General features: G+C 41.2%; 2 long non-coding RNA genes across 2 annotated transcripts in view; one reads left to right on the top strand and one right to left on the bottom strand.

Moving 5' to 3' along the window:
• Nucleotides 1-7,825, top strand: part of LOC120401999 — an 89,859-nt gene extending 82,034 nt beyond the window's left edge. Inside the window, exon 4 of the long non-coding RNA XR_005596900.1 lies at nucleotides 7,765-7,825. This is a non-coding gene — a long non-coding RNA (uncharacterized LOC120401999). The remainder of the gene's footprint in view (nucleotides 1-7,764) is intronic.
• Nucleotides 7,826-14,485: 6,660 nt separating this feature from the next.
• LOC120401878 overlaps nucleotides 14,486-15,159 on the bottom strand; it is a 59,356-nt gene continuing 58,682 nt past the window's right edge. Inside the window, exon 5 of the long non-coding RNA XR_005596806.1 lies at nucleotides 14,486-14,818. This is a non-coding gene — a long non-coding RNA (uncharacterized LOC120401878). The remainder of the gene's footprint in view (nucleotides 14,819-15,159) is intronic.

Below are 15,159 nucleotides of genomic sequence, written 5' to 3'. Positions count from 1 at the left end.
GCTTCTTTCCCAAAGAGAGCCACCAGAGATATGTTTGCTATAAGATCCTTTAAGGTACTCCCAGGATTGGTTGTTAGGATCTTAGATTAACTGTTAATCACTGTGCCACCTATTGGCTGAATGTATAAAACAGTTTAGCACTTCACCACATACCCCACTTCAAGTTTTACATTCCTATAATTTACACTACCATGCTACCTTTACAGTGTGGATCAGACTGTCATGTGTCTTTGAATTACACTGATTTTCTAATTACATGAGTGGAATGTGAAACAACTTGGTCATCTGGTTGTCCATTAGTTGCAATGACTTGCTGTGGTTGGTTTGGAATCTTTGAGTCTTCTTGTTCTGTGTCCACCATCTGTAGAAATTGTTCCTCAGAATGGACAATCAACAGAACAAACTGTAGCTGTTGATGGTTTCTGTTGAACTCTCCAGTGCTGGTCTCAATCACATATGATCTGGGAATTGAATTATTTTTATTTTACAATGGCTACAAATTGTCCGTCCTTTTTCTCCATCCAATTTTATGTGAACACCATTACCAGTTTCTAGTCCCAGCAGTTTTCTGAGTGTCATTTGTTATAAAAGTGTTCATAAGTTTTTTGCCTTTTTAGCCAAATTTGGCTACTCTCATGTCTGGCCACTTTGGAGATAAAACTACTGTTCCAACTTTAGAAGAGAAGTTATGAGTTGTCTTCTATCAGTAGCTGTGCTGGACTATATCCAGTAGCTGCCAGTGGTGGTTATCTGCCGCTCAGAAAAGCTAGAAATCTTCCTGCTGTAGGGTTTTCTTGGCCATCTGTACAGCTCTCTGCCTCTCCATTTGAATGTGGGTAATGTAGGCTGCTAGTAATATGATCAAAGTCATATTTCATTCTGAATGACAAATTCTGCTGCAGTGAATTGTGGTCCATTGCCCATCACTAGTTGTTCTTGAATATAGAAGTGAGCAAAAGTGCACTCAGTTTCTTGATAAGACTGCAACACATTATGTCTTTCAAGTACATTATCTTTATACATCTAGTAAAAATAGTCCACTATGACTAGATGATGATGTCCTCTGAATTTACATAAATTTGCAGCTAGTCTCTTCCAAAATCTGTCTGGTACAGATGTTTGTACTGCTGTATGGTTTGTCATGGTCCCTTAAGTTTATTTGTATTGGATCTCCTTTCAAAAATCCAATGTCCTCAAATACTCCATTGAGTTCTTCTACCTTTCTCACTAGGCCCATCATGGCTGCCATGCCGCAGCTGAGAGGGTTGTTGGTCTTTGATGCTTTTATCACATGCATTCTTAATATAAATGTCTTTGGCAAGTGTTTTGTGGTAAACTGGCCCAGGCAGTTCAGAATACTTCCAGGGCTATCAGAGCTGTGCCAGGTGACTTCAGCTCAGGGAGTGGCTGAAGGTGATTGTAAGTCTCTACTGAAATCATAGAACATAGAAGATTAGGGTTGGAAGAGACCTCAGGAGGCCATCTAGTCAAACCATCTGCTCAAAGCAGGACCAACCCCAACTAAATCATCCCAGCCAGGGTTTTGTCAAGCTAGGCCTTAAAAACCTCTAAGGATGGAGATTCCACCACCTCCCTAGGTAACCCATTCCAGTGCTTCACCACCTTCCTAGTGAAATAGTGTTTCCTAATATCTGACCTAGACCTCCCCCACTGCAACTTGAGACCATTGCTACTTGTTTGGTCATCTGCCACCACTGAGAACAGCCTAACTCCATCCTCTTTGGAATCCCCCTTCAGGCAGTTGAAGGCTGCTATCAAATCCCCCCTCACTCTTCTCTTCGGCAGACTAAACAAGCCCAGTTCCCTCATCATTGCCTCGTAAATCATGTGCCTCAGCTCCCTGATCATTTTTGTTGCCCTCCACTGGACTCTCTCCAATTTGTCCACATCCTTTCTGTGGTGGGGGGCCCAAAACTGGATGCAGTACTCCAGATGTGGCCTCACCAGTGCTGAATAGAGGGGAATAATAATTTCCCTTGGTCTGTTGGCAACGCTCCTACTAATACAGCCCAATATGCCATTAGCCTTCTTGGCAACAAGGGCACACTGTTAACTCATATGCAGCTTTTCATCCACTGTAATCTCCAGGTCCTTTTCTGCAGAACTGCCGCTTAGCCAGTCTGTCCTCAGCCTGTAGCAGTGCATGGGATTCTTTGTCCTAAGTGCAGGACTCTGCACTTGTCCTTTGTTGAACCTCCTCAGATTTCTTTTGGCCCAATCCTCCAATTTTTCTAGGTCACTCTGGACCCTATTCCTACCCTCCAGCGTATCTACCTCTTCCCCCATCTTAGTGTAATCCATGAACTTGCTGAGGGTGCAATCCATCCCATCATCCAGATCATTAATGAAGATGTTGAACAAAACTGGCCCCAGGACCGACCCCTGGGTCATTCCACTTGATACTGGCTGCCAACTAGATATTCAGCTGTTGAACCGGACATTCTAGCTAAATTTCTATCTGCTTTATAGTCCATTCATCCAATCCATACTACTTTAACTTACTGGCAAGAACACCATGGGAGACCATATCAAAAGCTTTGCTAAAATCAAGGTATATCATGTCCATCGCTTTCCCCATATCCACAGAGCCAGTTATCAGGTTGGTCAGGCATGACAGACATCTGCTCCTGAGTCAATTTTAAAGTCAATATTCTTTCCATCAATATTCATTTTCATTCTCCAGGCAGTCTGTGTTACCACATGTGATGATCCTAAAAACAAGGCTCCTGATTGTCTGTAATACTAGTCAATTCCCTGACTGCCTTGGTACAGCAAACAGATGCAAAATGTCCATATTTTGTGCATTTGTTACATCTTATGCTTTTGGCTGTATCATCTCTTAGTAGATTAATTTTCCCCATCTTGTGCATTTAGGCTGAAATACTTTGGTGTTTGCCTGGAATTTCCTCATAGCTGCAGAGCTTTTATGGTAATAAATTGTAGGACTCGTGAGTCTATTTAGAGCTTCTAAGCTAATTTCAGGTTTTTCAAGTTTGGCAAATTACTCTACATTTTTCTGTTTTATTAGCTAAGCCTGCTTTGCTAATTGAATAGCTGTGAGTAGGATTAAGTCTGTTTTTCATTGTTGCTTCTGTGAAAGATTGTTATATGTCAACCCAAACATAGAATCATAGAATATCAGGGTTCGAAGGGACCTCAGGAGGTCATCTAGTCCAACCCCCTGCACAAAGCAGGACCAATCCCCAACTAAATCATCCCAGCCAGGGCTTTGTCAAGCCTGACCTTAAAAACCTCTAAGGAAGGAGATTCCACCACCTCCCTAAGTAACCCATTACAGTGCTTCACCACCCGTCTAGTGAAAAAGTGTTTCCTAATATCCAACCTAAACCTCCCCCAATGCAACCTGAGACCATTACTCCTTGTTCTGTCATCTGGTACCACTGAGAACAGTCTAGATCCATCCTCTTTGGAACCCAATTTCAGGTAGTTGAAGAAGCTATCAAATCCTCCCTCATTCTTCTCTTCTGCAGACTAAACAATCCCACTTCCCTCAGCCTCTCCTCATAAGTCATGTGCTCCAGCCACCTAATCATTTTTGTTGCCCTCCACTGGACTCTTTCCAATTTTTCCACAACTTTCTTGTAGTGTGGGGCCCAAAACTGGACACAGTACTCCAAATGAGGCCTCACCAATGTCAAATAGAGGGGAATGATCACGTCCCTTGATCTGCTGGCAATGCCCCTACTTATACATCCCCAAATGCCATTAGCCTTCTTGGCAACAAGGGCACACTGTTGACTCATATCCAGCTTCTCATCCACTGTAACCCCTAGGTCCTTTTCTGAAGAACTGCTGCCTAGCCACTCAGTCCCTAATCTGTAGCAGTGCATGGGATTCTTCCGTCCTAAGTGCAGGACTCTGCACTTGTCCTTGTTGAACCTCATCATATTTCTTTTGGCCCAATCCTCTAATTGGTCCCTATGTATCCTACCCATTTGTATCCTATCGCTACCCTCCAGCATATCTACCACTCCTCCCAGTTTAGTGTCATCTGCAAACTTGCCTGTCTCTGATAGTTTCATGTTCCAAGGCACAAAACAAAATCAAACTAGTTAGAGACATAAAGGGAAACAAGAAAACATACTACGAACACATTAGAAGCAAGAGGAAGACCAAGGACCAGGTAGGCCCATTACTTAATAAGTGGGGGGGAAACAATAAAAGAAAATGTGGAAATGGCAGAGGTGCTTAATGACATCTTTGTTTTGATTTCACCAAGAAGTTTGGTGGTGATTGGACATCTAACATAGTGAATGCCAGTAAAAATGAGGTAGGATCAGAGACTAAAATAGGAAAAGAACAAGTTAAGAATCACTTAAACAAGTTAGATGTCTTCAAGTCACCAGGGCCTGATGAAATATATCCTAGAATACTCAAAGAGCTGACTGAGGAGATATCAGTCATTAGCGATTATCTCTGAAAAGTCATGGAAGATGGGAGAGATTCCAGAAGACTGGAAAAGGGCAAATATAGTGCCAATCTTTAAATAGGGAAATAAGGACAACCCATGGAATTACAGACAAGTCAGCTTAACATCTGTACCCAGAAAGATAATGGAGCAAATAATTAAGCAATCAATTTGCAAACATCTAGAAGATAATAAGGTAATAAGTAACAATCAGCATGGATTTGCAAGAACAAATCATGTCACATCAACCTGATAGATTTCTTTGACAGGCTAAAAAGCCTTGTGAATAGGGTGGACGTGGTAGATGTGGTATATCTTGACTTTAATAAAGCTTTTGATACTGTCTCGCATGATCTTCTCATAAACAAACTAGGGAAATGCAACCTAAATGGAGCTACTATAATGTGAGTGCATAACTGGTCGGAAAACCGATCTCAGAGAGAAGTTATCGTGGTTCACAGTTATGCTGGAAGGCGAGTGGGATCCCGCAGGGATTGGTTCTAGGTCCAGTTCTGTTCAATATCTTCATCAGTGATTTAGATAATGGCATAGAGAGTACACTTATAAAGTTTGTGGATGATATCAAGCTGGGAGATGTCGCAAGTGCTTTGGAGGCTATGATTATAATTCAAAATGATCTGGACAAACTGGAGAAATGGTCTGAAATAAATAGGATGAAATTCAATAAGGACAAATGAAAAGTACTCCACTTAGGAAGGATCAATTGTACACATACAAAATGGGGAATGACTGCCTAGGAAGGAGTACTGTGGAAGGGATCTGGTGGGCATAGTGGACCACAAGCTAAATATGAGTCAATGGTGCAACACTGTTGCAAAAAAAGCAAACATCAGTCTGGGATGTATTAGCAGGAGTGTTGTAAGCAAGACTCAAGAAGTAATTCTTCCCCTTTTTTTCACGCTGATTAGACCTCAATTGTAGTATTGTGTCCAGTTCTGGATGCCACATTTCAGGGAAGATGTGGACAAATTGGAGACAGTCCAGTGAAGAGCAACAAAAATGATTAAAGGTCTAGAAAATGTGGCCTATGGGAGAAGATTGAAAAATCAGGTTTGTTTAGTCTGGAGAAGAGAAGATTGAGAGGGGACATAACAGTTTTCAAGTACATAAAAGGTTGTTACAAGGAGGCAGGAGAAAAATTGTTCTTCTTAACCGCTAAGGATAGGACTAGAAGCAGTGGGCCTAAATTCCAGCAAGGGAGGTTTAGGTTGGACATCAGGAAAAACTTCCTAACTGTCAGGGTGATTAAGCACTGGAATAAATTGCCCAGGGAGGTTGTGGAATCTCCATCATTGGAGATTTTTAACAGCAGATTAGACAAACGCCTGTCAGGGATGGTCTAGATAACACTTAGTCTTGCCATGAGGACAGGGATTGGACTAGATGACCTATTGAGTTCTCTTCCAATACTATGATTCTACTATTTTGTTTGGCTCAAAACTGTGATTTAAAAGATTCAACATTTTCTCTGGTTCCTGAATTCTCTGGTGGAAATATGCTCTTTCATAAAACACATTTCTCAGAGGTATAAAGTATACATCAAGCATAGCCAAGAGTCTTTCATAGTCATCTTTGTGACTGTCATCATTAAAGGTAAAAGATTTAAAGATATACTCTGCCTGCTTCTTCATAGCAGAAATTAAAGAGCATAGTTGGATGTCTCCTATTTCCTTGTTGAGCTTATTTCAAATGTAAAATATTGCAAAATATTGCTTCAAGCCTGTCCATTGTGAAGGTTTATCAAAGCTGAAGTTCTCTGGAGCATTGAAGAATGATTTTGTTGCTTTTTTTCCTTCTGTTTCTGTTCTCCTCTGGCACTAGTGCATTTCTGACACCATGTCATACACATTTTGTACCTGGTAAGTTGCAGGACTGGCTACAGAGCTTCCTTCCCAGAGAGATAAACCAGTGATATGTTCACTGTAAGATCCCTTAATGTAGGGGCTCTTAACCTTTTTCTTTCTGAGGCTCTTCCAACATGCTATAAAAACTCCACAGCCCACCTGTGACACAACAACTGGTTTTCAACATATAAAAGCCAGGGCCTCCATTAAGGAGTAGCAAGCAGGGATATTACTTGGGGGCCCCATGCCACAGGGGCCCCCATGAAGCTAAACTGCTCAGGCTTTGGCTTCAGACCCAGGTGGTGGGGCTCAAGGCCTCGGGCTTCAGCCCCATGTGGGCTTCAGCTTTCTGACCTGGGCTCCAGTGAGTCTAATGCTGGCCCTGCTTGGTGGACCCCCTGAAACCTGCTTGCAGCCCTCCAGGGGGCCCCAGATCCCTGGTTGAGAACCACTGCTGGAATGGCTGTTGTGAGTTTGTTATATTTACACACGGTGACACCTAGTGGTTGAACAGTATAATAGGGTTTAGCGTTCTGTCATAGTGTGGAACACCAGTATAAAGGTGTCTATTACCAGTATAACTTACTTCTCTAAATTTCAGAGAATAAGCTACAATGCTAAAAGCACCTTTATTCCACTATAACACTGCCCACTCTAGCAGGGTGTTGTTCCACTTTAACTGTACCAAAGTGGTACAACTTGTGTGTAGAGAAGATTTGAGTATGGAATTATCTTGCAGAGGGTGGTGGCTCATGAACCACATAGGGTGCCAAGAGATTCGCAAACAAGACATATATCTCCTTGCTGCCATACAAATAATCATTCCTTCTTGCATAAAGACATGCCATGCATAAAGACCAGAATGGATGAAAAACTGAAGAGTCTTGTGTGAGAAAGGGGTTGCTGGGTTATGGAAGAAGAGAAGAGCAGAGCAGATGGGTGGTGGGCAATTTCATAAGATACAAGAACAGTTGTGTAGGGAGAAATACCTATTTTAAAACAAAACATGTAAATGGAAACAAAAATTGAATGAGAAAACAATGTTGCAAGGATGAATCAAGACAAACAGATTGCACATTAGTCACTAGCCAGGAGACCCCAAAACAACCCTCAGGACATTCTGGGGAAAATGCACCAAAAGACGTGTGTGTGGATGGAAATGCTGCCAGGATACAAAATGCATGATCCAGGCTGCTGCTAGTGTAATCTGGGGAATACACATGCACACAATATCCTTAAACATTCAATGATTTCCCAAAGTCTTATTCTGATGTATTATGTTTTGCTTTTTGTTTCTTTCCTTTAATGGATGTTTCATTTCCAAGCATTCTAACAGTGTGCAAATGTACTATGTGCATGCAAAGGCATTGATAAAAGTGTTGAGCAAGAAATCTGTCATCAATTATATTTCAAGCAATTACTTTGATATCATCTTTCCTTTGTTTACAGTAGGCTACCATGAACAAGGATGTCCCTCAGGAAGAAGGATTTGGAGAAGGGAGAGAATGTAGGAAGAAAAGGCTCCGAAAACAATATTTGTCTTGAAGCTTTTTCTAAGAAAAAAGTGAATCATGCATGAAGTTTCACTGCAACAAAGAAATCTCGTTCGCTAGCCAAGAAGGTTTGTTATAGTACTGACTGGAAGCACAGCACAAAAAGATGTGGGATCCAGAGGTTTTATTTCAGAATTTCCAATTTAAAAAAATAACAGGTATTTCAAAGCAACTTTGCTCAATATATTTTTTGTTCCCAGTGGATTTGTTCTCTCCAAGCAGCCAATGGTATAATCATTGGCTCCTTGTTCAGAGGCTTTTTGGTTTTAGCCTTAATTCTTTGATGCGAGGAAAAAAGAACACAGCTCGTAGTCACTCCTTTCCTTTGTGCAACAGTCTCCCAGAGCATGAAAGTATGATTCATTTCATAACATGGAAAAAAATCAATGCTGCAACTACCTCTAGAGGGCTTAAATGTTCAAGATATTGTCCTTGGATACAGCTAGGCTGATAACATCAACACTGAGATTTACAGCACAAGGGCCTGATTCTGCTACCATTTCTCATATGAGTAGTCCTGTCAAATTAATCCTCCACTCTAGTACACCCATTTTATGATGGTGAAATTCCACTAATTTTATTGGAGTCACTCTATTGAAAAATAGACCACACATGGTAGTCAATCAGCCCCAGTCATGTAAGGAACGGGACCTAAGGGCTTGATCAGGGTCTTAGGGTTTGATCCTGTGTTCTTTACACACTCAGAGCTCTGCCTGAAGTCAGAACTGTAACATAGGCTCAAAAGATCTTTAGTAGGACTGGGTGAAGCATTCCTAAGAAATCTGAAAACTTAAAATTGTTGTTGAAGTCAATGTGAAATTTCAGGTGCGGAAAAAAATAGAGGATGAGGCCCTTAGGATTCTTATTCAGACTGTCCTTGATCAACAAACAGAACTCCCATTGAGGCAGTCTTCATGTCTTTTGACATATGCGAGAGTTGTTCTCCTTAGCATTAAAAAACAAAAACAAACACATTAGCATTATCTGGATGTGTTTCTTTGCCTTGGTTACAAAATCACCATTTGTGAAAGTTGTATTTCTGATGCTTAACAGTTTTTCCCCTAAAAAGAAAGGTCTCTAGTTCAGGCACATCTTGATTGCTCAGTCTTAGTTACACCCAGCTATCATTTCTTATTTATTTAGCCTCTGGAATTCCTTGTGTGGGGAATAAAGCTGTTCTCCAAGGATGTAGTAATGTTCAGGCTTATTTTAAATGGGATTTATTTGTCCATGTAATAAAAGGTAATATTTCTGACACAGTCATGTAGGCGCAGAAGCAGGCCATGGGCCCTTGTGTCTGCCGTTGGCCCAGTCTGCGATGAGAAGGCTGAAGCACAAGTGGTAGCCAGATGACAGAAGTACAGAGAGGAGACAAAGTGCTAATGAACTAAGGGAATTTGGAGAGAAGTCCAGCAAGAGAGGGCTGCTGTAGTGTCCATAAAGGGGTTTTCAAATGGAATGATAGTTTTGAATTGGATCCTGAAATGAAAGACAAGCCAGCAGAATTGTTTGGGGATTAGCCTGACACGGTCATACTTCTCTATGTGTCAGAATGTGGGCGCGAGCTCTGTTAGGCTCAGGAAGGGATTCTGAAGTTCAGCAAGATGAATGACACAGGAATACAAACCCCATTCTGGGACTCATTTTAGGTGAACACACTCCCCCATATCAAATGTTTGGGGAAGGAAAACTTCAGCATTGAGGACTAATACAAAAAAGCAAAAGAAGCACCATATCCCCAACCCTCTGTTAAATCCCTCTCTGGCAAAGTAGGAGAGAGGGGAGTCATCTAAAGATAGACCAAAAGCACCATCTAACCACTTCACACTGAAGAACAGAGTGATGCTTAATTAATATTCTCCAAAGACTTTAACTCTTAGATGAAAGGCACTATACGGTATAAGTATGAATTGTCATCATGAATAACTGCTTTGGAAAACAATGTTCTCTATTTTAACAAATTATTATAAAGCATTTTTAATTTAGCCAGGAGAGAAGGGGATGAACAGCTACAGACAAACCTTTTTAAATTCAGCTTTAGTACCTTTTTTGTCTTTCATTGTTGTGTGCCTGTGCGGATACTAGGAAGTCCCATTTTATAAGGAGCCCAGGAATTCAGGCTGGGATTTTCAGAAAAGCCTAAATTTCCCACTGAAATGCACAGGGAATTGTTCACCTAAGGGGAATCCAGATCACCATACATATTCATAAATGATCTGGAATAAGGGGTAAACAGTGAGGTGGCAAAATTTGCAGATGATACAAAATTACTAAAGATAGTTAAGACCCAGGCAGACTGCAAAGAGCTACAAAGGATCTCTCAAAACTGAGTGACTGGGCAACAAAATGGCAGATTAAATTTAATTTTGACAAATGCAAAGTAATGCACATTAGAAAGCATAATCCTAACTATACATATAAAATGATGGGGTCTAAATTAGCTGTTACCAGTCAAGAAAGAGATCTTGGAGTCATTGTGGATAATTCTCTGAAAATATCCACTCAATGTGCAGTGGCAGTCAAAAAAGTGAACAGAATGCTGGGAATAACTAAGAAAAGGATAGGTAATAGGACAGGAAAATATCATGTTGCCTCTATATAAATCCATGGTATGCCCACATCTTGAATACTGTGTGCAGATGTGGTTGCCCCATCTCAAAAAAGATATACTGGAATTGGAAAAGGTTCAAAAAAAGGGCAACAAAAATTATTAGGGGTATGGAATGGCTTCCATATAAGGAGAAATTAATAAGACTGGGACTTTTCAGATTGGAAAAGAGACAGCTAAGGGGAGATATGATTGAGGTCTATAAAATCATGACTGGTGTAAAGAAAGTAGATAAGAGTGTTGTTTACTACTTCTCATAATACAAGAACTAGGGATCACCAAATGAAATTAATAGGCAGCAAGTTTAAAACAAATAAAAGGAAGTATTTCTTCACACAATGCACAGTCAACCTGTGGAACTCCTTGCCAGAGGATGTTGTGAAGACCAAGACAATACCAGGGTTCAAAAAAGAACTAGAATACATTCATGGAGGATAGGTCTATCAATGGCTATTAGCCAGGATGGGCAGGAATGGTGTCCCTAACCTCTGTTTGCCAGAAGCTAGGAATGAGCAACAGGGGATGGATCACTTGATGATTACCTGTTCTGCTCATTCTTTCTGGGGCACCTGGCACTGGCCACTGTCGGAAGACAGGATACTGGGCTAGATGGACCCTTGGTCTGACCCAATAGGGCCATTCTTATGTTCTTAAGCAACTTTGAAAAAAAATCATATTCTCAATATACACCATAACATTAATAGAAGACTTCCATCAACTCTATCTATGCCCTTCCCCCCAACTCCCGGCCCCCACCCTTGAACTGTTTTGCATCTGGATATCTAAATACTTCTAACAGCTGTGTCTTGCAGTCTTTGCTTTCTCCATCTGCTTGTTTGTTTTCCTGGTTTTATTTTTCAGGCTGCTATTTTGTATAAGCAAAATTATCCTTTCATGTCTCCTCTGTCTCTGTTGTTTCTTCTGGATACTGTAAGATGCAGCGTCTGTGGCACTTCTCAATTATACATTTAGAGTCTACTAGGTAAATCTAACAATGTAGGGGGAAGATAAGGAAGCCACAGTAAAATGTTCAATTGATGCTATAGAATTTAAAAAACACAGAGATTCCCTAGAGATTTTGCTGAAATTTCGTGCAGAGTTATTCTGACCATTGGCATACCTGTTTTCTGAGATTTACAATAAATCCTAGGGAAATAGGAAGATACAATGCATAACACTGATTTGACAGAACCAAATTAGCTTTTGCATGACTAACAGTAGCACTAAATGTTGTTAGATAATCTAAATATGCTGATGATAGAACTCCTTAACTAGATGGGTGACCCCCAGTGACATACCAACTCAGATTTGAATTCCAAAGCGTTTCTTTGTCTTTGGATCAGGATGTTTACTGAATTAAAGGATGCACACTGACCTTTGAAAAATTAACTCAAGATGCAGCAACTTATCTGTTATATCCTGGAAACAAAACTAGGCCAAGGTTTCCCTGCTCTATCTCCGAAATAGTTGTGGATTACTCAGCTTTGTTTATTCTGAACCCCTAAGTGACTGTGGTAAGGACCAATGCCCCAATTCAGCAAAGCACTTAAACACGTGCTCAACGCTAAGCATGTGGTTTTGTGCTTTGTTGAACAGGGGGGAAAAAAAGTGTTTGATTGCTTCAATGCACTGAGGCCTAACAAGTTAGCAAGACTGATGAATGAAATGACAGATGACTACCATATGTCAGGCCCATAATAAATTGGATTCTGAAGGAAAACTACAGATAATGGGACAAAAGATTATCTTAGAATATTAAAGCGTTGTATTGCTTGTAGTATCCTGTATCTTCCAAATTAATTCATACGGCTTTTGCCACTTGCTCTACATGAGTGAAGTCCTTCATAGAACAAATTACAGGACCGGGGTCTAACACATCTCAGATTACTTTCATTTGTCAGGTTTATTTTTAATAGTTTTGCAAAGTTAAATAGGTTTTTAAATGTTATCCAGGTAGCATCTCGGTCAAGTGAAGTGAGCACAAGTTAGGGAATAGCAATCACTGGATTCACAGTCCACTTCTCTGTGACCTTGGGAAAAGCATATCACCAAATTTTCAAAGTGGCTTCTAACTTTGGGTGCTGCTCTTTGACACAGTTTAGACCTGATCATCCAAGCTCCCACTGACTTTAATGGACGTTTTTGGAGTGTAAAGAATGTAGAACTGAGCCTCTCAGGGCATTGACACTTGGAGCTGGGGGTGTTATTCCCAGCTCAAGGTGACATAGTCATCTTGGCTATAATTGAGATGGTGGGCTGAGGCCTATGGTCTCAGGTAGGTATGAACTTGGGGAGCCTAAACCATTCCGCCACCCATACTGCCACAGCTATGCTCTATAGGCATGTATCCTCAATCTGAGAATCACTTCTAGCTCCAAGAGTAGGCATATCCTTAGGAATACCTAAGCATTCCTAGGTAAATGCTGGCATATCCTGGAAATGGAGACCATAAAAAGCCTTTGAATGAATACCTGAACTTCTGGTTACTTTCCTTAACCAAACTTCCAAACTTTTGAGTCTTGCAGACTGTCAAATGCCTTATGAAAATCCAGAAATAGATGGCTACTCTTAGGCCTGGTCCACACTGGGGGGCAGTGTCGAGGTAAGATACGCAACTTCAGCTATGGGAATACCGTAGCTGAAGTCGAAGTATCTTATCCCGACTTACCTCCCGTCCTCACCGCTCGGGATCGACGTCCGTGGCTCCCCCGTCGACTCCGCTACCGCCACTCGCTCCGGTGGAGTTCCGGAGTCGACAGGAGCACATTCGGGGATCGATATATCGTGTCTAGATGAGACGCGATATATCGATCCCCGCAAAATCGATCGCTACCCGCCGATTCGGTGCGTAGTCTGGATGTACCCTTACTCACACAGCTTCATAGTTTCAAAGACCATCTGGTTACTTTGACATTATCTGAATTTCCTTCATTTACAAATGAAAATTGAGTTACCTACCACTTTGACACTCACCATGCTGGCAAACTAAAAAACAAACAAGGAACCATGAAAAGATTCAGTTTAGTCCCCTTTCTCACTTAGCCATTGGACCCAACACCAATATTCTTTTACAGCTATTTATATTGAAGGGGAGAGAGAGAGGCAGAGAGAGTCAGGCTACACTACCAAGGAGTAACCAAAAACATAACAAATATAATATTTTAGCAGGCTCTTGTGTACTTCGGGTGTTCAGTTTTTGATGCATCAAACTGCCAGCTATGTGAAATAAAAACAGTAATGTAGCAAGGATCAACCTTTAATGAGGCTGTTCGTACAAACACCGCATACCAATCACAAATATATGGCACCAGAAGTGGAACACTATTCCAAACACACTGGTCTCACAGCACTTTTGCTCATAGAAGTTTATATCCTCTCTGCTGGGCAGCCACTCTAAGGTAATATAATTTAATCTGATCTCCTGTGTATTACAGGCCATAGAATTTCACCTGTGTACTGAGCCCAGTAACTTGTGTTTAGCTAAAGGAGATGACTGTAGCTGAGTACCACAATAGGTCAACTCCTACGGGGTCAGAAGACTTGCTGTAAGCCAGTAGGGCTATGGTCTAATTCCAGTTAGTAAGGAGCAGTCCACACTAAGTATTATTAATTATGTATGGCAATTTGTGCCTATAGGTTCCAATCATACACAAGGACCCCATTGTGAAAGGCACTGTACAAGTAAAGAACAGCGATGCCCCCTGCCCCTAAACAGCTTACAGTCTAAATAATCCACTCATTGTGCCCTCCCTCCCCTTTCACACTTGAGTTATACCTAGTCCTTTTTAAGTGTTGTGCTTTCTAGCATGGTCAGACAGCTGAGAGGGTCTTCCTTGTGAGTATGCTGCACCCACTGTACTTGAGAAACCCAGAGTCAGACCAGGACTATCAATCTTAAAACATAACTCTCTTTATTGGATACACAACAAGATGGCTCCTACAGACTCTGAGCATACAGACCCTGAGTATGCCTACATCATGCAAGAGATCTCTTATCTTGGAGGTCCGCTGATAATTATGCATGACTCATTTTAAAGAGACACTACCACAATACACTACATAATTTCAATCTGCATAAAACAGACCAAACTACTGAAAATCTGGCCTGTTGTAATAGCCATAAAAGATGCATAATGTCTCATCAACTGGGGTTAGGTTGGCATGCATGCACCTGCCATCTTCACCTGTCCGAGGCAGCAATAAGGTCCACTATCTTACCATCTTTGATGCAATCCATCCACTGCTTCTTCACCTTCTCTTTCCAGCCACCCTCTCCTGCTGTGCTCTCTCTCCCAGGTCCCCCCAGGTATGTCCAAATCAATGAGCAAGGGGTACGGTCAATCTCAAATTAAAAGATGAAATATTTGTTACATGACAAGGAGGTAACCTTCGCTTCCCCTACCTCTGATCCCAACTCAAATAACAGTTCTAGCACGTGTCCTGTTTTATGGATAGAGTTAAATCACATCCAGGATACTCCCACGGTTATTCTGGCCGACATGACATCTTGCACTGGAGTGTAGTCCCAAGTCCTGTTGGTTAATAGGATCCTGGGTGAAGATCTGATTCCAGTTTTATTTTCCACATTCTAATTTTCGTGTGTGTAATTTTCACAAAATTGTATACAAGTGCTTTCCAGTTTTTGAGAACTTCCTCAGAAGGAAGTGCCTTTTACATACAACA

The sequence above is a fragment of the Mauremys reevesii genome, linkage group 3 (genome assembly GCF_016161935.1).
Source record: "Mauremys reevesii isolate NIE-2019 linkage group 3, ASM1616193v1, whole genome shotgun sequence".
Taxonomy (NCBI): Eukaryota; Metazoa; Chordata; order Testudines; family Geoemydidae; genus Mauremys; species Mauremys reevesii.
Note: the sequence above shows the minus strand (reverse complement) of the source record. Positions and strands in the feature narration are given on the sequence as shown.